Raw genomic sequence first — 24343 nt, 5'->3', positions numbered from 1 at the left:
TTGCTTCTATCTCCTAAGCAACGTTCTGTGCTTTGACTGTTGCTGTAGGGTCATATAGAGCTTAATCAACAGCTATTTGTGACTTAACATCGTAAGATATGAAGTACGGTTAGTACCGCTGAATAGTATGACCTTGAATCATTAAAAAGTTGAGAAAAAAGATTATTTTATTCTTCTTCCTTGTTTTCTCTTTTTCCTACGCCTCTTCCCACCCCCATATTATAGACGAGGAAACAGACTCACAGTGGTCGAGCCTGATCGCTTCAGCTCACCTCATGATGCTGCTAAAGAAAATAATAAGATCTAAGCCCATAGTTTCCAATTTCTTGAAGTGTAAGTATTACTGTGGCATCAACATAGTGACACTCTTTTGAAGTGTGTCCCCTAGAGTTGCTCAGGATAGAGATGTCCTTAGCTCTGCGCTGGTTGGTTCCGTGGGCATCTGAGCAGACGCCCTGTGGGGTGGCGGCAGGTGCCCTGTGCTGGCTCCCAGTCCCACTTCTGACACCATCAAGCCAGTAGCCTTGAGCAAGTAACGTGCCACTCTGAGTCTTATTTACTCACCTTTATAGGGTAGGAATTTGGTTATGACACTGTTTCCCAAACCGTTTAACAGAACACTGTGGCCTTTGATGTTTTTCCAGTGTCTTCAGGAACACTGGAGACCTGGTGTGTACTTCAGACTGTGTGCTTCTGGGTTGGGCACAGGCTCATAGGCATATTAGAGACTCAAGTCCTGGGTAAAGATGACTGCTTAGCATCGTTTAACCCACCATTTTCTAAGCTCTGTGAACATGGAGCCTCTCCCTGCCCTCTCTGTGGAGGAAGATCCTTAAATATATTGGAGCATCCTATAGTACATAGTCTGGGAAACACTGGACTAGATCAGAGGTCTGCAGACTACAACCTGCAGCCCATATCGGTCTTGCCACATGTTTGTATAAATAAAGTTTTATTGGAACACAGTCACAGTCACTCATTTACAAATGTCTATTGGCACCACAGTGGCAGAGTTGCGTAGTTTCCGGAGAACCGTACGGCTCACAATGCCTAAAATATTTACCATCTGGTTATTTACAGAAAACGTTTGCCAGCTCTTGCCCTAACCGCAAAGTGATTCATGAACGTGATTACAAAAAAGTCACATGGTTGTGAAGCACTAATAATGAAAGAACAGGAGTCTTGTTCTCCAGAGGCAACACATTTTTTTTTTTTTTTTCTTTTTTTTTTGCGGTACGCGGGCCTCTCACCGCTGCGGCCTCTCCCGCTGCGGAGCACAGGCTCCGGACGCGCAGGCTCAGCGGCCATGGCTCACGGGCCCAGCCGCTCCGCAGCATGTGGGATCTTCCCGGATCGCGGCACGAACCCGCGTCCCCTGCATCGGCAGGCGGACTCCCAACCACTGCGCCACCAGGGAAGCCCAAGGCAACACATTTTTGATGGCTCCGGTAGCGGTTATTACTTCTGTAACTAACAACATACTTACTCAGCTCTCTTTGATGTATCTGCTTTGAGTTTCATCTGTTGACACCGCTGGCTGTGACGGATGGAGCCCACACATGCGCACACAGCACGCACAACGTCTTAGTTTTATCGCTACATGAATTTCTCTGTTGGTTACCTTTGCAATTTAAAATTTAATATTCGTAAAGACGCAGACTTAGAGAATGGACTTGAGGACACGGGGGGGGGGGAAGGGTAAGCTGGGACGAAGTGAGAGAGTGGCATGGACATATGTACACTACCAAACGTAAGGTAGATAGCTAGTGGGAAGCAGCCGCATAGCACAGGGAGATCAGCTCGGTGCTTTGTGACCACCTAGAGGGGTGGGTTAGGGAGGGTGGGAGGGAGCCGCAAGAGGGAGGAGATATGGGGATAGATGTATATGTATAGCTGATTCACTTTGTTATACAGCAGAAACTAACACCATTGTAAAGCAGTTATACTCCAATAAAGATGTTAAAAAAATTAATATTCATAAATCCATATACCTTGTTCCATCTACTTTCTACCTTTTATTTCAAGTGCCAAGTTTCGTGAGATGAGGATCCTAGGTACCACCACCCTTTCGTCTGCCTCTCTTTTCCCCTTGTCCATCGTTCGACTTTTCTCCGCGTTGTCTTTACTTTTGCATTGTTGAGGTTGGTAATGTTTGCCTTCTCTAATTGGCAGTATTTCCTTTGCTTTGTCCATAGGTTGTTTGAAGGTTACAAGACAGTGAGTGTGTTAATGGAAATACTCCCTGCGGCAGGGCCCAGTAATATGGTATGAATACACATCCCTCCCTGTAGTTCTTGTATTGCAACTACAGCATTGCTCAAAGGAGAAAATTTCCAGTGTCATTTACAAATGGGTTCATTCTGTTAAATTCCACCAGTCACTCAAAACCATGGCACGTTTGTACTATGTCTTTCTTGCATTTTGTTTCTGGCATTTATTTTCCCTTGAGTTTTTATTGACCTTTTTATTTATTGAGGGAAGACTCATGTCTCCTTCACCATATCGCTCAGACCCTCTAGCTTCCACCTCACTTATTTATCGCGTGGAATAAATACCTTTCTGCGTCCTTGTGCAGCCCACTCACTGAAGTTCTCATTGCTTTCTGGGCCTGAGCCTGTCAGTTTTCTCTGAATTCCAGGCTTTGCTCTACCATTTTTGTATGCTGCATTTCCCCTTTCTTGTTTTTCACTCTCACTTTGGTGGAATATACTCTCACATGACTTCCTAGGATTGAAGGAAACTTCCTGAATCTTGCACGTTTGAAAACATTCTTCACGACGATTGGTGTGGATTTATAGATTTAAAATCAATTCTTCTCTCAGTGTCAAAATCTTGCCTCATTGCTACTGATTTGAAAAGCCATATGTGGGTCTGATTTTTTATTTAATCTTTTTAACTGACTCTTTTTTCCTTTCCGGTGGCTCCTAGAGTTTCTCTCTTTCTTTTTATTCCTCAGTATTCTGCAGTTTCACAGTGATTTCACAGTGACATGTCTGGGCGAGAGTCTTTTCTCGTTTATTGTGTTTGGTAGTCAGTGGGTGTATCGGTCAGGTTCTGTTCAGGAGACAAAAATCACACAGAAATTTGGACAGGGAAAGTTTAAAGAATTACTGACTAGTAGCAGGGGATTAACTGCAAAGGGGTTAGCAGGGGATTAGCTACAGAGGGGAAAAGAGAACTGTAAGGGATATAGGGATGGTGGATACAGGGAGCAGCTGCTGCCTCTAGGGTTGAGGCAGGATCCAATGTGGAAGCAGCTGCCCCTCGTCCACCTGAGAGCCAAGAGTTGGATCCCCTTGAAGAGGGCGTGGCTCTGTGGCCCACTGTGAGGCTCTGCATGCAGTTCTGGGTGGGCTACTGCCTCCTGGGGTGGTGATGGAAGTTTCAGGAAGCCCCCGCTGGTGCCTACAGGACCTGCTGGGTACCTGCAAGTTCTCACTGAGCAACACTCCTGGGCTTGCTGCCGCTGCACCTCACTGGGTACCCGCTGGAGCGGCTGGGAACCACCTGCAAGGATGCTGCTGGTACCTGTTGAGGGGATGCCCTGGGATCTTCCGCCTGCTGCTGGCCTGTGGGCACTCAGCAGTAGGCAGGTAAGAACGCACCCGGCAGGGAAGCCCTTCCTTGTGTACCACCCCTTGAGCGCCCTCACAAAGCTCGGCCGGATGGCAGCTGGCAAAGGAGAGACATTTCCCACATGCAGCTCCAGGATCAGGAAGGAGGGCATGGAGGGCGGATTGGCAGCTAAGAGGCAGTGCAGTGATCACCAGCACAGTCTTCAAGTCTGAAGATTTCTGTCTCTCTCTAGCTCTGGGAAGTTTTCTTATATTATTTCTTTGATAATTTCTTCTTCCTTTTACCCCCACTCTTCTGTGGTTCTTAGGACTGCTATTAGCCCTACGTTAGACTTCCTGGATTTAGTGCTCTTTTTATCTTTTCCTTAATTTCGCATCTCTTTGCTCCATGTTCTGGGAGATTCCCATAACTTTATCCTCAGACTCATCTGTTGACATTTTTATTTGGTATTCCTTATTTTAAAATTTCATTAGTTCTTTTTATTTTCAGATTGTAGTTTTTTCTAAGCATTCTGCATTCTGTTCTTCTTTTATAGTTGCATGTTCTTATGGTTGTGTTCATTGTCTCAAAACTGTGTCAAAATCTTTCGTTTCCTGATAACTAATTCCTTTTTTCACTAATGTAAGTTTACACATTTTGAAAAGAAAGATGTTTTTACCGTCCTTTAGTGGGTCAGACTACCTGAGTTTAAATCACAGCCTAGCTATGTGTGTATGTATGTATATGTGTATAGACATATTAGCTATACTTTGTATTACTTTACTAAGTCTTAATTTCCTCATCTATAAAATGGGGATGATAATAGTACCTATCTTAGATGTTTTAATATGAGAGTAAATGAGATAATACTAATACTAAATGAGATAATAATAATTCATGAGATAATGAGAAGTACTTAGCACAGTGGCTTTGATTATTATTATTTGTAAATATGCCACATTATTTTAAATTGGTTAGAATCCATTTAATTATTATGTAAAGAGCACTTCTTATCTGTAAACTACTGTTTCTTTGGTTCTTTACTACAACTGCTATAGCTGATGTTATTATTAGCACTACTTCCCTGGATATCTTCAAACAAGCAAGCATAGTAATTAGTAGAAATTAGTTTAGGGCAAAATTAATGGCATGTGGTTTGAAGACGTTTAAAGTTTCCTTTCCTTGGAATTTTTCTTCCAACTTTTTAAATTTTGAAAATGTTTAAGCCTCCGGAAAAGTGTGAAGAGCGGTTTAATGAATCTTGTGTACTTTTCACCTGGATTTATCAATGATTTTCCACATACATTTTTTCCCTTGCTGAATCATTTGAATCTAAATTGCAAGCATCATGAAATGTATCCCTGAATAAATACTTCAGGAATTTCCTAAGAATAAGGACAGTCTCCTTATAACCACAATACCATTATCACACGGAAGAAGATTACCATTAACTCAATGTTATCTAATGCACAGTTCATTTAAAATTTTTTTCCAGTTGTCCAAAAAAATTTGTTATGCCCTCTGCACCAGACCACCCACATCCAATTAATGTTCATGCATTTTGGGGGGGTTGCTTCTCTAGTCTCTTCTAATCTAGAATAGTGACATTGCCGTTCTTTATTTTTCATGAAACTGTCTTTTTTTCCAAATTCTGGACTTACAGTCATGACAAGTGTCCCACCTTCTGGGTTTGTCTCATTGTTTCCTAATAATGAGATTCAGTTTGGACACTTTTGTCCAAGAGTGATGTTGTGTATTCAGTTAATCACAATGGGATGCAGGTATAATTAGGTTATCCCACTTCAGGTGACCAAAAGCTCCACCACTTACGGGACAGTCATGAAATGGCTCCATGTTTAAAGGGACAGTATAAGTTCCGGATTCACTTTGTACCGTCATTGCTGCAGATTTGGAATCAGGCATTTCTCTGTGGACCCTGGTTCCTTTTGGGGAGTGTACTTAGAAGTCAAGATCTGTGCCATGTGTGCTTTTTGCTGAGGTGGTGTCCCAGTGTCTAGGCTTCTTCACTGGACAGAGTTAGGAAGTAAATGTAAGAAAAAAGTTAGTTCATACTGATATGCTCCCATTCCAATCCATCTTCACATGGTCCTTCCTCACTTTTCTCTAATTCCATATTTGCATCTCCCTTTTCCCACATTGAAAGCCTGGATTTCCAACAGGAAGTGTGTATTTATTCATTTGCTTTATGCTACCTGCAGTACACATAGAAGAGTATCTGAATTCCAATTCCGAGGGCACTGCCAACAGGAAACTACAAGTAAGGGTCATGACTTCCTGCAGTTCTTTTTCATCACTAGAAGATGCCTATTCAGAGTATACAATCAAAGCCCTGTGGCTCAGTCACTTGAATTTACTTCCTCTGTTCTTTGTTAGAATTTTAACTGTTACATATTCTTCTTCTTAAGCAACTATGGGGCTATGCTCTTTCATTTCCTTATTGTTTCGTTTATACATGCTTCAGATGTTTCCAGGTTGAGTTATAGCGTAAGGTTTTGGTAAATTATGTCAGCTAACACGTTTACCCATTTTCTTAAGTGAGGGATGCCATGCTCTTTATTAGTCAGACGTTGGTTCGTCACAATGCAGTAGTCCCTTTACAGCTGTAACGGTTTCCAGAAGTGGAGGGAAAGCAATGGGTATAAAATTATTAAGTTTTGAGTTCTCACTCAAACTTCTGTGTATATCATTCAGCCAACAAATACAGCCTGAGACCCAACGAGAGCAGATTGCAGATAAGCTGTAATTTTTAAAGTTTGGTATGGTGAATTTCTGTAAAATCGTGTCTCCTTTATTCCTATTTTAATCCTAATATGAGATAAGAACTATATCTAAGAACTCACTTAACACTATAAGATTCCAGAAAGCATACCTTTATAATAGAACAAGAAATAAAATACAGATTTCCAGCTATACCCTGAATTTGCTAATGCTGGAGGAGTCTTTGTCTGAAATGAAACAGAGCTCTGGCTTTTGCAAAGGGAAAGGCACCCAGAATTTATTAGGTCAAACTTACAAGTTTATGTGTTTGGGGGTGAGAATTTATAATTATTCTGTTAAAATTGGATTTTTCATCTAGTAACAAACAATCACACTGTATCTGTTTCCTGTGGCTGCTGTAACAAATGACCACAGGCTTAATGGCTTAAACGATGCAGATCTATTCCTTTACGGTCCCAGAGGTCAGAAGTCCAGAATGAGTCTTACAGGGATAAAATCAGGTTTTAGCAGGACCGGTTCCTTCTGGAGCCTCCCAAGGGGCTTCTGTTTCTTTGTCTTTTTCAGCATGTAGTGTCTTCCTGCATTCCTTGGCTTTTCCCGGCATTCCTTCCTCCGTTTTTAAAGCATCTCTCTCCAGTCTGTTCCCATCCTCGTATCCTTTTCTTCTGTAGTTAATATCCCTCTGCCTCCTCCTGTGAGGACATTGGTGATTATGTTGGGCCCACCCAGATAACACCCAGATAAATTTCCCCATCTCAAGATCCTTAACTTCATTACATCTGCAGAGTCTTTGCTGTGTTAGGTAACCTTCACAGCTTCCAGGGATTAGGACATGAATGTCTTTTTTCTTGGGGGGGAGGAGCAATTATTCAGTTTACCATACACACCTTTTTCCTTCTGACCATGAATATTTATGCTGCTTACATTACCTTTGCACTGCATATCTCTTTGGGAAAGTTGCAAATTAAAGGAAAAATGACCCCCCCCCACCCGCCATGTTTTCCTTTAATTACCAATATTCAGAGATAAAGAACTTCTAACACTTCATGGTTTTTGTTCCATGCATTCAAAAAATAATTGTAAAGCTCTCATTTCTGCTCTCCTGACGTTTCAAAAGGTATTAATGTGTTTAAAATTGGTACCACATGGACATGGTTTAAACAGATTCACTGCAAGCATCTCAACTTAAATATAACACCAGTGTATAAACGAAGGGTAACTTTTAAAAAATTGCTTCCTTAAATGTATTAAAAGCTAAAGTAGCACCCCTGAGGGCTCCTGAGAGGTATCTGCGCATGTCTTTTGGTTTAGGAGGCCAGGCCTTGAGTCACTCTGGGTTATCTTTGCTGATGGAGGAAGCGATGAAATTGAGCAGTTACCCGAACGACCAGGGAGGGGTTCAGTCCTAATTCAGTGTGAGCTCGACCTTACGTTCTGATCACATAACCCTCCTCGCTCTTTTCTGCCTACCTCTCCCCCACCCGGCTCCCACCCTCGCCAGGGACGTCGGTCCATTAAATTGTGCCAAGGAGGATTTCGTGCTTTGTATGTATGTGTTTTTTTCCAAATCACCTGGCTCCGGAGGAGAGAGGAAGAAGTGGCAGTAATGGCTCGAGTCCTGGGTACCGGGCACTGTGCCAGGGGAGCTGACACAACCCCATTGGCAGTGGCTGTACCCATTTTATGTGAGTAAAAGGAGGGAGCAGGATTTCCCCCTGAGGCCTGCCCGTCTCCTCTGCTCCTGGGGGGTGATGCTTTGCTCCCATGAACTTCCTCTGTGATTTAGGACAGCTTTTCCAACTTCCTCCACCTTTGACCTTGGCGGTGGGATTGGCCATCCTGGCACATGGATCCTCACAGCGTCCACTGGTCACACACACCCCTTCTCTGAGCAGGGATGCAAAGAACAAGGTGTCCCTACCCTCCTGGAGTTTTCAGACTGGAAGGGGAGACAGACATGAGCAGTGGACCAAGAAATCCAGGCTTACAAGTGTGCTAGGTGCTCAGAAGGGTGCTGTGTGGAAAATGGGTTGGGGGTGGGGGGAGAAACCTACTTTACACTGGTGGTCAGGGAGGGCTTCTTGGAGGAGGTGTCATCTGAACCACAATCTGAAATCTAAGGAGCAGTCATACCATGAAGAGCATTGTTGGTGGCACCGGCTGTGTGTGCAAGAGCCCTGTGTGTATACGTTCACTGCACGTGTGGAACTTCAGTGTACTTTTGTTCATACATCTTCTTCCCTCCCTCCCCTTCCCAAGACAGAGGCAGTGCATTTGTTACTGTCCCTCCAAAGCTGAGTATTTTGTGGATGAATGATTGAGTCTCCAGGGTAATATTATTCAGTTGTTGCATCTGCTATCCTGGCTTTGTTATTGGAAGAGTTTGTGTCCCAGGATTATTCCCTCAAATAAAAGTGAACAATAGTTCATTTTTCTGTTTCACCAGTAAATGGTTTTCTTGGTTGTGGGTGAAATGAACAACTGGGGGGAAATGATCAATAACCAAAGAAATTAAATTCTAGATGGAATTTGGGGAACAAATAATTGAGAACCTACTCTATATGAGGGCCTGTATTAGGTGCTTTGGAGATTAAAAAAAAAGAGAGAGAAAATAATCCCTGCTAGTGAGGCAGACATGGTGTAAACATTTCCAAAGTATTGTAAAACAGCATATTTTCTGTCACCTGTTAGTGCATGCTCAGTTCCTAAGTGAACACGCACACACACTTGTGAGATGCTATGGATTTGCAGAGTGGCGTGAGCTCTGTGGACTGGAAAACTTAATAGGAATTCACAGATTTGGTTGAGAGAAGAGTGGTTGCAGTTTAGGGGTAAAATGTGGGCATGCCCAGCCCACAGAAGTAAGAAATAGCAGTGAACTTCTGTATTGATAAATGTCTTGGACTGTTTGGGCTGCTATAACAGCACACCATAGACTGGGTGCCTAAATAACAGGTGTGGTTCTTGCAGTCCTGGAGGCTGGAAGCTCAAGGTCAAGGTGCTGGCGTATCTGGCGTCTAGTGAAGACCCGCTTCCAGGCTCATAGATGGCTAGCTGTCTTTTCCTCGTGTTCTCACAGGGTGGAAGGGGCCAGAAAGCTCTCTGGTGTCTCTTATCAGGGCACTAATCCCATTTGTGAGGGCTCCACCCTCATGACCTACTCAACTCCCAAACCCCACCTCCTAATACTTTCACATTGGGGGTTAGGTTTCAACATATGAATTTGTGGGGGACAAAACATTCAGTCTAAAGCAATAAACACCCAGGTCAAGGACACATCTGACAGTTACCTCCCCGTAGAGACTTGGCATTTTCCACTGAATGGACTGTTTTTCAGGGCTGCTGAGGCATTCCAGATGGGATGGGCAACATCCCATGTTTTAGGACTCTGTTATTTGCAGGTGGATCCAGTGATTGCCCACTGATGCTTCCCTCTACCTCTTTGAGGCCACCAACGTCTGGACCCTTCCCCTAGCAGAGGTCACCTGCCCAGGGCCACATGTCCGCCCCACTGGCCCCTCGCTGCGCTCTTTGTTCTGAGCCCAGAGCCCCGGTAGGTGCTGGAGCACCCTGAGGACTGGCCAACAGAGGGGCCTTTGTTCTGTCCTCCTGCCCTTTCTCTGCTTCACTCGTCATGAATGGAGGGCACATGAGTGGAGAACAGGAATGCATTTGGGGTGGAAGAAGCGATTTTCAAGAGGGGGGGTTTCTGACAACAGGTGGTGTTGATGGCTGAGGGCTGACAGTTCCCTATCAGCAGAGACAGCCTGTGCAGGGGGTGTGCTCAGTCTCTGGTATTTGACCCTGAATTGACCTGAGTTACTTTCAAATCCAGTGTTAGGACCTTCAATAACTGAACCCAGAGAAATTTTAAAAGACTGATAAAAAAACATGCAAGTGGGGGAAGAATCCTGGGTCTGTTTTAAAGTTAGAAATTTTTTCTTTGTTTTTTTATTATTATTATTTTTTAACAAAAACTATGCTCTTTCCTGTATTAAAAATAAACACCTAGATTATTTCACATTACCCCTAAGTCTGTATTGGGCCCCCTCATATTTTGGGAGTATCTTGATTGAGATCCTAAGATCCAAGTTTGGAATTTCTTTTGGTTTTGGTTTTTTTTTTTTTTCTTTTTAAACAGCAAAGTGAAGGTAAATGTTTATCCATTTGATGAACATTTGTTTGTTAGGCAGCCTGTCAAATTCCTCAGAATCTGTGCCGCGAAGCAAGATCAGGGAGACTCCATCCCTGCTTCTCTAGAGTTTTGGGCCCTTCCAGAGGGCAGACATGCAGAAAACAATGTGTCAGCGTCGGGCTGCGAGTTGAAGGTTTGCACCAGGGACAGGAGCCACTCAGAGCCGGGGATGGGTCTGGTGGTCAGATTGTCCACAGACAATACATTGGAAAGTCATGAAAGATCAAAGGTCTGTGAGCTTTGTCGGTTTAGGGATTTCTTATCACTGTCACCATAATATATCTTGGACTGATGCCCATTAGGGTGGCCTTATTTATGAAGTGGAATAACTTCATTGATTATTCCTGCCCCATATGATCAACCTCATCAACTTGTGATCGGAGCTAACATCCCGATTCTGGCTGTAGTTCCCTCGGGGTCCAGGGAGTGAGTGATGGGATAAGTGCAGAAGCTTGAGCCTGCAGTGGGCGGCTGCTCCGTGGACCATCCCATCCAGGAGTTCACCTCCTGCAGAATCCAGCGGGGAGGTCACTGTCTCTGCCCCTGGTCTCCAAGGGATGGTTTTGGTTCAGGTTCCTCCGGGATGTCTGAGTGCCACAGGGAGACAGAAGACGTCTGCTTGTGCTGTTGGGTGTGCGGTTTTTTTCTTTCAGGAGCTTTTCCGGTTTTGATGGGACATTTATTCCAAAAGTAGCACTTGCTCTATCCTTTCTTTATGAGGCGTTAGCCTGGGACAGTTCCCTGGAAAACACCGTGGCTCGTTGTTTTTCAAGATGCCGCCACATCCTGTCTGACAGAATTCTTTAAAAACTATTTTACATAATCCTTCAAATTTATTAGAACGTCACAATGTAGGAAAAGATAACTTGGAGCCTTATAATAAATTAAACCATTTAATTTTAAGGTTTCAAGCATCAAGTTCGAACAATTTTCTGCCTAAAATAAGTGACTATTTTACGAGTGTATTTGAGAACAATTATTTTCTGTTGAAATGTGGAGAACCTTTCTGGGTGGGAAATGGTAACTGGTTATATTATTAGATATAAGATTTTTCTCTTTCCTATTAAAAAAAAGCAACAGTCTTATGTTTCTTGAGGAACATTGGGGGTTACACATCTCCCCGCCCCCCCAGCTCAAACTAGCTTAAGCAAAACATGGAGTTTGTTGGCTTATAAACTAGGGAAATGCAAGGGTGAACCTGGCTTCAGAGGAGGCTCAGGTGCCCTCTGGGGGATGGGCCTGAAAGATGGCTGCTGGCAGTTCTTACAGCTTCGACCCAAAAAGAAAGAAGAAAGACTCTCTTTCTTCCTGTGCTGCTTAATCAAGTCCTGTGAAAGCAGTCCCTTTGGCCTGGGTCATGCACCCATGGCTGTACCCAGAGGGCTGGGCTGCCATGCAGGGTCCATCCTTGCAGTGAGGGGTCGTGGGGGGGCGTGATGGTGGGAGAGAGGAGGAAGACGGGCCTGCTGTTGTTAGGGCACCTGGTGTTAGAGGGATGGAGGCTAGAGAAGAGGAAAACGGCAGCGCCAGGGGGACCTGCTGCTTGTTGGAGCCTTGGGATTTCGTGGGCCCAGTTAGAGCGCTTCTCCAGCTTGCGTTTATGTAAGTATCCGAATAGCCAAGAAGGAGGCACTTATGATCGGGGCTGAGGGCGGTACAGAGTAGCAGGCAGAGGCTGTCTTCCAGAAGGCGTGGAGATAGTATGCATTTCCTCCCTGCTTTATAGGCTGCGGCAGGGGGTTCACGGAGCAGGTGCCCCGAGCTCTTCCTGTAGCATTCCTAGGCTCCTGTTGGCAGAAAGATTATGCAGGTATGTCTCCTCGGTGAGAAGGTGCCTCTGGGGTCATGTGGTGGTTAGAGTGTTCGGGGAAAATACTCATCCCAGGGCTTTCTCTCCGTGAAAAACGTGACCGAGGATGACCTTCATTTTACCGTGAATTTCCAGCCCACACAGACGAAGGTAGAGCTCGGACGTCCCCTCAAGACCCGCCTTCATCCAGCTCTCCTTTTGATTGCTTTTGATTTCAGCAGTTTGTCTTATGCGGTGAGCACTCCGTCTTGGTCAAATATCTGCTAAAGAAGCCGACATTTTGAGCCCCTCTTTATTTTAGGCGAATTAATTTCCTTTATCTGTGTTTATATTCTTCATCGTGTCCTCTTTTTCTTCTTTTTCCTTTTTGAAGAAAAACAGCGGTTCTCCCCTGAGTTTGGAAATCTCCCTTCATCTTTGCCTGGTCACTCAGACGCCATCAGTGTAAACTTTGAAAATCACTCTCCAGTTTCTGATTTGTCTAAAGGGAGGGTTTCGAGCCCAAACCACTGTTCATTTGGTTTGGTGTCTTCTCTTCACAGACTAGCACTTTCACCCGCCGACGTACCCAGAGGAAACAGCGCAGCAGGTGCCCCTGACCCCAGGTACACCGAGGCCTGGACTTGAACCGTCTCCCGTTCTCCTGCCCGGAGATTTGGCCCTGCTTGGCTTCCCGTCCAGTGTTCCCACCTCCACCAATACCACTCGCTAAAAAGTCTAGCAAATCGGGCTGAAAAAACCCTCGGTCGGTTTGGCCTCACCCTGTCCGGCCCTGTCATTAAAACCATAGCCGTTGTTCAGTTATTAAAATCCGTTCTTGTATTCAGCTCTCAGACGCAATCCTGCCCACCCGCCAGTTGTTCAGATCCGTCTTGAGCGCTTCCAAATCCGTGGTCTCGCGGTGTCGTTTGATGACTGCTTTTCCAGCCGGGCTGGCTCCCGTTGGCTTAAATGGTGCAGCCAACGGGCGCCGGACGCCTCCCCACCTTATCGCCTGTTAACGACCCTTTTTCTGTCCGCCTTGATCCTGAGACGGAGCTTGAGGGAAACTTCAGGCAACTTTTCATTTGCTCACATGGATGTGATTCCACTGTCCACCCCTTGCCACCTGAACAGCTTTTTAAACACAAGCGATGGGATTTATTTCCCTTCAAAGTTTGCCTCCTTTGGGGGGGAGTGAGATGATTCAGGCACCGGGGTTTTCTCGTGGGAGACATCAAGCTTATTCACCCTCTGAAATGACAAATTAGCATTTTAAATGAGTTAATTTAATTTTAAATTAACATTCTAAGGAGCTTGGCTGCGGAGGCCCCCCTGGTTTTTGCTGCGTCTTCATTCCTAATCTCTCTTCACTTTGTGGAATCCAGGGGCCCACCGTCTAGCGGAAAGTGTGCTCTGAGCCCCCGACTCTGATGCAGTAGTTTCCTAACTGCTGGCCTCAGAAACGCCACGAGCAGTGCGGTTATTTGCAGGAGAGAGAGGCGCCTGGCTCTGCAGTGGCTCCTTGGTCCTCTCTCTCCCTTTTGCCGTCTCTTCTTCTGAATCCACAGTTACTTCCAAAAGCTCAGTTTCCTTACGTTTCTGTCCCTAACGTTGTGCAGTTCATGTCAACCTCTCACCTCGAGGCTTCCCACACGTTCCAAATTCTTCTTTAGTTTCCCTTTTCCCCTGTGGTTGTATAAAGACAGCATTAAATCGTGTTTTGCAAAACACTTAACGAAGCAACTGTAACTATTAATGTTTGTTGTTCCCATCCTTGTTTACGTAGGTATACCTCTTCTTACTGGGGTGCACTGTTCACCCGTCTTCATTCCCAGGGGTGTCTCTGTGCGATGCGGGGAGATGATTGCCTTTCAGAAACCTCACTGGACTCCTCAGTCCATCATAGCGTCTAGAAGCTGGAATTTATCAGTCAGTCTGCGGTGGCTTGGGGCAAAACGCTCCATCCCTTGAGCGTGCCTCTAAAATGGGGATCATGTTGAATGATGAGTGGAGATTTGACTAATGCTGGTAATGACCTTGCACAGGCCACGTGCATATGTACCCATACTTCTTGCAGTAGCAACTCCCGCTCCTCTGGCTTTTCTCACATTTGAAAGCGTCATATTTAAGAAGAATGCGTTGGGGACGGTTTCTAGCGGTGGGAGGACGGGCTGGAATTCACAGGTGTCCTGTGTGTGTGCAGTTGCGATGAACCATAGCCATTTGGTGCTAGATGTCAGTAAGGTCTAGAACAATCCCCTCTCACCCTCCTACCTTGAGAGCCCTGCAGGGGTCCCTCTCTCTATGCTGCTACCTGACACCATTCTGCTTGGTAACCAGCCCTCTCTTTCCTCCTGTTTCTGCAAGTATCCCTAGGAAAATACTTAAATAAGAAATCAAGCATTTCTATTTGAAGAACTAGCCAGTGGGAAGGTATTTGATGTCTTCACAATTAAAGTCTTCTTTGCTATGTTTGTGTGTTGGAGGGGGGAAGAATATTCTAGACTGTTTTGCTTTTTTTCCTCCTTCTTCCCTCCCTACTCTTCCTCCCCAAATCCCCCCAAATCAATACACAGCACAGAGGTCCTGTGTGGCTCTGGCATGTGGACAAGTTGCTTCTCAGTTTCCTGATCTGTAAAATGGGAATATGATGGATTTTAAATGAGTTAATGTATGGAAAGCAGTGCCTGATGCTATGTCAGCGTTAGTGATCATTAAACCCAAATCGTAAGGGTCCTTTCTCTTCTGGAGTAACTTAGAGAAAAGGATTTTAGAATGCTGCATTCTGAAGTATTACTTTTTCTGTATTTTCACAGTAATAAAAGACATTCCCAGTCACAGTTTTGGGTGGAAAGGATCAGCTCTAAGTAGAGAAAATATTCAGTATCGAAGGCAGCTTCTCCCAAGAGAATGTAGAAAGGTACTCTATTTTGTATGTAGCAGGAAAAAGAAGAATAATGAAGCATCTGAACATTCTGTGTCCAAAGCACTGTGTCACACACTTGACACTTTAAAGCCAGTAAGAATCTTACGACTTTGCTCCTGTAGCCATTTTACAGAGGAGTAAAGAGGTTTGGCAAGATGAGGAAACGTGCCCCAGCTAGGAAGCGTTTCAAGGCAATCTGTGGGATTCCTGAGCCCACCTGGTCCCCCTGCTTAGAGAGTGTGGGGATGCTCCCTCCCTTGTGGCTGGAAGATGCTGAGCAGACAGGGGAGGGTTAGTCACGTTTATTAGCATCTTCGTGACGTCATCTCTTAGGGCTGATAGGAAGTTTAGTGGTGCATTTCCTTCTAAAGGCAGTTTTAATGTTGACAAACACCTGCTTCTAAGTCAGTTGGCCGAAAATGAGGAGCCCAGTCCATGGTTTCCTGTTTCCTATGGTTTGGTCAAGCTTCCCTGCACAAACACTTCCTGTTTAGAGCAGTAAAACAGGCAGACTTCTCCCCTGAGGTTGGCAGTAACTTACCTGAGTCAGTAGAGCAGGGATTCCCTTGGTCCTTGAATTTCCACTAGTTCACTGCTTCCACTCCAGGAAGGGGGACCAGAGCAGAGGGCTTATCTGATTGATTTAGCGTGAGTCTCAAGTATTTGGGAAGGTGATTTTGAGCAGTTTTCTTTGTACTGTTCTTAGACCGCAGCGGTGAAATAATTCAAGCCCCACCTTTGTTCTTCAGCCTCTGATGGCTGTGGGAACTGGGAGCTTTGTGGTCCTTCCTGGAAGGAAGCTGTAGTCACATCTTAATCCTGAGTCATACGTTCGTACTCATTTGCAAAGTAAATTTGACAACAAGGCTGAGTCAATAATTTTGACCTTGACCTTTGAGACAGGATTAGTAAACAAACTGCCTCCTGAATTGTTTATTATTTCGGTCACAGCAGCTAGAAACTTTCCAAGAAGGGAATCGTTCAAATTGATTATCCCACATACTTTAAGGTGTGTTTGTCATTGATTACTTAGATGCTTAATATTGTTACGGATTTGGAAAATAAAAGAAAAAAAATATCTTTCTACTATAGAACATTGTAGTTTTATTTAATGGAAAAAAAGATTCTCTTTCTTTCTTTATTCTTCTAGAAGAAAACGTTCCACTGAATAATTGATGCTTCTAAAATGAAACCTTGTGTTTTCATGATACTAGAAGCCCTTTTATTATCTGAGTGAATGTTAAACAGCCCTGAATAGCAACCATTTTCGCGTAATAAACATTTTGGGCACAGGAGAACTCAGCCAACTTGATTGTTCTCAGGTGAAGTTCAGACCAGGAATTGTACAGAACCACAGATAATTGCAGGTGATAGAACCAGTCACAGTATGCAAATGAACCACTATTAAGAACCTTATGTAGCTTTTTTCATGGTTATGTTCAAATAAAATAGGGTGTAAAATTTAATTATGTAATTCAGAATGGTAAATACGTTATTACACTTTCGCACTTTTTAAAGGAATTGAGACAAATATAGTCATTTGTAATTTTGTAACCTTTTAATTTTGTATAAAATAAAATATAAAATGCATTATTTTTTATGGCAGAGGGACAAACTAAAAACACACTGTCCCCTGATATCTCATATTCTGGATCTAAAGTTCCTGCTCCTAAAATGTGTACTTGGCTTGAAATGAGATAAATGCCCTGCCTATTACTGGTTTATACTTTAAGAAATTATTTCTGAAGAGTCTACAGCAGGTGCTTGCTATCTGAGGATAATTAGAGCCAGAAAAAGGCCATTTAAATTGAATCCACTTAAATGGGGACCAAAATTTCATAATACAATTTTTAAAAGCTTTGGGACTTTATCTTGCCCAAAACTCTGAATATCATGAAAATAATTCTTTTAGTTTATATTTAACACAATTTAGAAGATCATTTTGACCATGGCTAACTCCTAGAATGAGCAATGCAAAAATCAAGGATTGATTGATTGGAGAGGAATACATTTTTAGACAAAATTGTATGGTACTATATCGTGGTACTTTTTAAATCCCATTTGCCATTGACATCACATCTTCAAGATGGTCCGTTTTACAGGAATATTTGAGGTCCTAGTCATTTTCCTTTGGGCCCTTTAGATTCCTTACTCTTAAACTCTTTCTGTATTGAAATCCCTGTCTCACCACCAACTTAAAATGTTTTTCTTAAAGATTGTTGCTACATCCACCTTCTCAGTCCCCACTTGCCCTTGTTTCACTTGTTATTGGGGAAGTTCTCTAATGCCGTTTTGATTAACCTTGTGAAATTCTGTGTTCGGAGGGCAAGATTTGCAATCAGGAAAGATGGTGACAGTGAACAAGGATGGAATTTTGAGTGGGAATTCAAGTCATTTAAATGACTTGATATTAGGAAATACCGTAGAGTTTTGAAGGTGTGCTTCCCTAAAAAAGCTCCTAACCACGTGGGTTTTTGGACAGTGACCGCTCAGATAACCGGGACCCCCTGATTTATTTGCACGAGTCCATTGCAGTGTGTTCTGAAGAGAAGGCAGATTCATGAGTGGGGACCTCCCCATGCTGGTCTCAGTTCTGCCAGGAAGTAGGTTTATGACCATGGATAAGTCACTTAACTTCTTTTGGTATAATTTACTAATCTGTGAAATGAAAAGGTTGAGCGAATGTCCCTTCTGGTGACAAGACTGTGATTCTGAAGTGTTGCATACTTTTTAAGTTTTTTATTTATATTTGGCCGCGTTGGGTCTTCACACGTGGGCTTTCTCTAGGTGCAGAGAGCAGGGACTGCTCTTCGTTGCGGTGCGCGGGCTTCTCATTGCTGTGGCTTCTCTTGTTGCGGAGCACGGGCTCTAGGCGTGCAGGCTTCAGTAGTTGCAGCACGCGGGCTCAGTAGTTGTGGCTCTTGGGCTCTAGAGCGCAGGCTCAGTAGTTGTGGCGCATGGGCTTAGTTGCTCCGCGGCATGTGAGATCTTCCCAGACCAGGGCTCAAACCCGTGTCCCCTGCATTGGCAGGCGGATTCTTAACCACTGCGCCACCAGGAAGCCCCCGTGTTGCAGACTTTAAGCCTGGGAACAGCTTTATCACTGTTCTGAGAGTCCTAGAATTTAATAATCATCAACCAACTCTTTCTTGTAGTTTATTTGTGCTAAATGTAGATTTGTAGATATCTATATATAATTATAAGATGCATAAATGTATATCTCTATATAATAATTTCCATAGCTACATCCATATGTGATGATACTTCTGGTAGAGTTGTAATTAGCACTTTGGAACAATTTTAAATTCTGCTTTTTTCAATTGTGTTATCTCATAAGTGTTTGCCTATCTGTTGTAATCTTAATATCTTTCTCTTTTTCACATTGATCTGTTCTGGTGACTGCCATTAATAACAATAATAATAACCCATTGAGTACACGTGTTTTGATATACTTCGATATATCCCGCCCAGTATATCCTGGCAACGGAGCATCTCTGTACTTTAGAGTTTGGAGAGAGTTTTGGCTTCATGTTACCGGGGACATCTCTGTAGGTAGACAGTTATGTAAAAAGAGCTTCTCATCCTGGTAGCACAGTTCTGTGTGCACTGCGGCACTTAAATGCCTTTAGTTGCTACTGTAAACAGGAAGAAACATACTAAGGCAAAGTTCTGGCTAAGAGAAGCAGCGGGAGGTGCAAGGAAAGCTGGAAGGACATTGCTTTTCCTGCGACCAGCAGGGCAGGTCGAGATCCCAGGGAGTCTGGCGTAAATAAAGAAAGCTGGGAAGGACACACAACCGGGTTCTGGATGCGTTTTCAGAGGCAGGGTTGTCCCTGCCACACTGCACCTCGTATTCAGTCACCCGGGAGCGCTGGTGACCTCTGGCTTCTGAAGTTGCAGTGAGCCAGGTCCAGAGAACAAAGCCACCAGACATCAGCAGGGAGGAGCAGATGTGCTCGCTCACCGCAGTGAGGCAGCCACAGACTGAATTAGCGGATGCTGCGTGGTTAAAAACGGCAGCACTTTTAATTTTAAGTCCAGATCTGGGAGATTTTCAGTGCATCCATGGGGGATAGGAGTTTGTTCATCCGTTAAAATTCGATTTGCTCCCTCTTATCAAGATGAAGAAAGCTTAACTGACCCTCTTCGCTCCCCTCTGGTCTCTGGGTGTTGGGTCGCCTGCGTATGCGGGTGAACAGCTTGTGATGCTTTTTGACGTAAGTTGTCACAACGGTGACGTGGTTAGTGAGAAAGAAAGGGAACTCCTTGTTGCTGAAATCGGGCGTAACTTGGTTGTTTACAGTAGCTGAAGGCAAATGTTTCGAGTTAAGTCAGGTTCATCAAGGCAATTTGAGTCGTGGTCAAAATGGTCAAGCAGAAAAAAACTGTTATAGAAATTGTCAGTTTCACTTCCCGCTGTGCGAGGCCTTATGAGTGAGGGATATTGATAAAGTCGGGTGAGGTCTGGTGTTTTCAAGGTTAACTTAAGGCAAATGAATTCATTCCATCTCACGTATGTATGCCTCAGCTTTAGAAGTTACATCGTATAATTAAAAATATATATATATATATTTCAGGTTCTAGCTACACTGGAGACTGGTCGTTTTCTGAAACTAAAGCAGAAGCCCAGGAAGGGACGATGAATTCTTTTTGAGTTTCGAGCCACAGAATAGAAAGTAGGTATTGATCATTCCACAGTGTGTTTGCGATGCTGTGTGTCGACCGGCTGCAAAGGCAGCACACAGGTAACCAGGAGTCCTGGATGTTCGCTGTCACCAAAAACCAACTCGTACTATTCTCATTACTTGTGGGATTTGTTTTTTTAAACAAAGCTTAGCATATTGCTTTAAAATAAGCTTTCCAGGTAGGTATACCGGAGCATGAAGGTGGGACCCAGCTGAGTAATTTACTGTTTTTCTTAGACTGCATCCCTGGGCAGGTCTCCCAGGCTTGGTCTGTGTGACATGCCCACATGTAGAGAGAGAATGCGAGAATTTCCAAGATAGAAGTTAGAGAAAGACAGCTAAAGGGTAGGGACTCATTTTAATCACACATAGATTTGATCAAACATAATCACCAGCAGCTGCCTTACACTTTCCCCAGATGCAGGGCACTTAAGGCCCACGACGGCTGCCGCCCCCTGCCCCAGACCCACCCTGTCTTTGGCTGGACCCCAGGAGCAGCCCCCTCCCCCAGCCCCCTCATCCTCAAGCTGGGTATCCTCTCCAGGCCAGAAGTCCTCGCTGGATGCCCTCGTTCCCGTTTCCCAGAACTCACAGCAAAAACTCAGGACCACCGTTAGCTCACTTACTGTTTCCCGAAAGCTTGTCTTTCCAAACTCTCTTGGCGGTATTTGGTCCTTATGAACAGTGACAGTTCCTGCTCTCGGCGCGTCCGTTTATTTTCCCCCTCTTCGCTCTGCTTAATGATTGGATTTATAGCTAAAAAGAAATCATCTTTAAATTAATATCGATCTACATTTTTTTAAGCCAAATCAATTTTAGGGCCCATGGGCTGAGGGTGTAAAGAAATATCCGGAGAATTTTTGAACCTCTGACTGTCTAGTGAACAGGCTGCCCTGCCTGGAGGAGGACCTCTGTTGATGGAGGTATTTCTATAGAAACTGCACATCTGTCTGACAAGGATGTTCCAGGAAAGGAGCCTGGCTGGATTTGGGACAAGGTTTTCTAGGTACCAAACAAAAGGAATTCTGCAGTTTCTCAACTGATGGCCCAAAGGAAGCAACGTGGTCTGTGTGTGTGTGTGTTTTGTTAAATTCACATATTTTAAAAATTAAGCAAATATAGGGACTTCCCTGGTGGTCCAGTGGTTAAGACTCCATGCTTCCGACGCAGGGGGCACAGGTTCCATCCCGGGTCAGGGAACTAGGATCCTGCATGCCACGTGGCACAGCCAAAAAAAAAAAAAAATAGGGGCTTCCCTGGTGGCGCCGTGGTTAAGAATCCGCCTGCCAACGCAGGGGACACGGGTTCGAGCCCTGGTCTGGGAAGATCCCACATGCCGCGGAGCCACTAAGCCCGTGCGCCACAACTGCTGAGCCTGTGCTCTAGAGCCCGTGAGCCACAACTACTGAGCCCACGTGCTGCAACCACTGAAGCCCGCACGCCCAGAGCCCATGGTCCGCAACAAGAGAAGCCACTGCAATGAGAAGCCCGCGCACCCCAACGAACACTAGCCCCCGCTCTCTGCAACTACAGAAAGCTCGCGCAGCAGCGAAGACCCAGTGCAGCCAAACATAAACAATAACTTAAAAAATAATAATTAAAAAATTGAGCAAAATATTCAATTAGATTACTGCACAGCTACTGAAAGGTAATTTTCTTTAACCTCTGATTCTTGAGCGTATTTCCTGAAAGGCTGCCCAGGGAGAGAATGACTCTGCGGTGTTCTTCTGTGTGACGTGGGCCTCGGGGGGTGCAGCTGGGGAGCCCAGAGTGCCCTGGGGAGCGGAGTGGATCGGGGTGCATGACAATTCGGGTCCACCCAGGTGGGCAGTGAGACAAGGTGATAGATGACAAGCTGTCAGAAGCGGGTGTGTCGGTGTGGCTGGGCTGGGAGTCGATTATAAACCTGACTGTTACGAGGACCTTAACGTGACCTTTGAACCCCACCTGCTCTGCCGCCCTTGAACCGCTAGTGTCTGCTGGGGAATGGCGGGGCAGTGGCCCATACAGACAAGGGAAAGCGCGGTGCGGTCGTCTGTTTTGAAGATGTCTATATGTTTGAGCCTCTGAAGGCATATTTGTGTTTTAACAAGGTTCTTCTGCCCCTGCTTCCTCCTCAAGCCTCCCTTATTCCAGCAGAAAGTATGTTGTCCTCTTTCCTTCTGTATGAGCACCACTCGGTCCTCGCCTGGTGTCATTGCTTTGGTTCCTTTCACTAAGTATGTGGGAAGAGGTGTTTCCTCTCTGACCACTGGAATATTAACTCAGTGAGGAAGAGGATTTCTTTCCGTTTTGCCTGCACTTGACGCCGGGCACCTGGAACAGCGTCTGGTACAAGGAAGGCGCTTGATGAACATTTACTGAACGAGCTCACGATTTGCATCTTCCTGACCCACATGCCTTAGGGGCAGCAGGACCGGCCCTTCATCCGTGAACTTCTTGCTGGGCTGACACAGCGGCTGCTCTCCTCACTGGCCGCTGGTCTGTGGTCTGTGCTCACTGGTGCTTGGTCCCCTTGCAGGGGCTGGGGAGGCGTGCGCTGTGTTGCCACTGCCTTGGCGACCACGGGTTAAGCCCTCAGCTCCTGAGGGCGATTCCAGGATGCCTGCAGGCGTGATGTGGAAGGGAAGCGGGGCTGAGAGGCAGCGCTGTGTCTGGTGGGGCCCGTGCTTGCTGTGTTCACCAGCCCCTCCCAGGAAGCGTCTCTGATGGATGGGCTGTAGTTGGGGGGAGAGGTCGAAGGCAGGAAGGGCGTGTGCTGGTTGTCACAGCGGAGCCTTGCCCTCGGGTCTGAGAGGAAGCCTGTGGTTGGGTCACGTGGCGGCAGTGTCTGTCCCTGATGGGGGTTCAGGCGGCTCGGGCCCCGCCCCGCCTCTGTTGAAGTGAGTAAAGGAGCGCAGGCAGCTGTAGCGGGTCGGGAGTCTGGCGGATGGAAAGTCCAAGCGAGTAACACCTTTGAGGAGCTGCCCTGAGGGCCCGTTTTGGTTGTTGGCGCGCCCTCCTGGGAGGTCACAAGGAGGAGGGCAGGAGGCAGACTCTTCTAGAACCTCTGTGCCACGTGAGTTTACCTGGAAAGGACACCGTAGGTCCAAGGCTTCAACCACAGGCGCAGTAGGAGTTGCCTTCTGGTCAGCGGGGGGAAACCTTTGAGCCAGTCGTGAGATACGAATTAAATAGAACCGAGGCCTTAGGCGCCTCCCCCCACTCCTCCTCTTCTGCTGCTTCTCCTTCTCTCTCTGTCTCTCGCCCTGTCTCTGTCTCTCTGTCTCTCTGACTCTTGTCTCTCTCTCTGTCTCTGTCTCTCTCCCTCTGTCTCGGTCTCTCTCTCACACACACCCCCCTGGGCTGACACTTCAGAAACGGTCACGCTTGCCCCTGTCGGGCTCTGTGCTAAGGTAGCTACAGTCTGTCTCATCATCACCGAGTACTTATGAAGTCCTCACTCTGTGACCCATACCTACTGCCAGCTTCTCCTCCCTCCTCTGCTGCGTGTGCCCTGAGCCTCACTCTCCAGCCCTTCCACACTCTTATATAAGCTCCGTTCTCCCCATGTCATCCCTTTCCAATTTCACCTGCCTGCTCCCTGCCCCGCCCCCGCCTCCAGGAAGTCCACCGGGTTGCAGCTCTGCAGAGCCTGGTGCTGCCCTGGGAAGATTCTGTAGGGGCGAGCCCGGCAGGTGATGACCAGCAGGCTGGGGAGTCAGGAGCCTCAGCCGCGACCACCTTGTCTCTCCCTCCCCTTGTCCACTTGCACTGGACTCTGTCACCCTCCCGAGATGCTCAGGGCACTTGTTAGCGCCTGAGTCTCTGGCTGCAGTCTCAGGGCTGACATCTAGTCTCAGCCGGCATAGAGAGCCCTCTGATGCAGGCTTCCATCCCCACCCGGTTGCCCCATGTCCTAGTCATGCCTTCTGAAAATGCCAGGCGCGGCCTCAACCTCACGACCTCGCACATGCTGTTCCTACAGCCTGCAGTGCCCTTCCCCTTCCTTCTCAATGGGCTGAACCTGACAGGTCACTGAAGCTGTCACCAGGGCCCTCCCCCAGGAAGCAAGGGAGGTCAGGTGCACCTGTTGGGAGAGGGACTTCTGGGGCCCTGGACAAAACTCATCTCAAGAGTATTCGTGCCAGGTGGTGTGTTTTCGACGCCAGTCTCCACTGAACAGACTTTGATAAAGGCAGGACTGGATCCCTGGCCTGTGACATCATCCCTCACACACACGGGTGTTTAGAAAGTGTTTGCTTTCTGACTGTTGATTCTTAAGACTTCCGCCCTACACTCAGTGCTTTTCCTTTTAGGTTACTGTTTTTCTAACAAAGTATTTAATAAGGAAGACCCACCTGATGCGGAGGGAGACAGGGCGCGTCGATCGGGGCTGCCCTTCTTTCTTCAAGCAGCTTCGTGGCTTTATCAGCAGCCTTTCTCCCGAGGCGGTGCTGTGTGGGCTGATC

The 24343-nt window shown here is 45.8% G+C and overlaps 1 protein-coding gene across 19 annotated transcripts in view; it reads left to right on the top strand.

The window, feature by feature from the left end:
* Window positions 1-24343, top strand: part of SVIL (supervillin) — a 236585-nt gene that overhangs the window by 22326 nt on the left and 189916 nt on the right. Inside the window, exon 2 of one of the 19 annotated variants that reach the window (XM_073801742.1) lies at window positions 19785-19883. The exons of the other annotated variants lie outside the window; for them this stretch is intronic. The gene's annotated coding sequence lies outside the window, so the exon portion shown is untranslated. The remainder of the gene's footprint in view (window positions 1-19784; window positions 19884-24343) is intronic. 19 annotated transcript variants of the gene reach the window in all.

Source organism: Tursiops truncatus, chromosome 2 (assembly GCF_011762595.2).
Source record: "Tursiops truncatus isolate mTurTru1 chromosome 2, mTurTru1.mat.Y, whole genome shotgun sequence".
Lineage (NCBI taxonomy): Eukaryota > Metazoa > Chordata > Mammalia > Artiodactyla > Delphinidae > Tursiops > Tursiops truncatus.
This window is presented reverse-complemented; position numbering and strand designations above follow the sequence as displayed.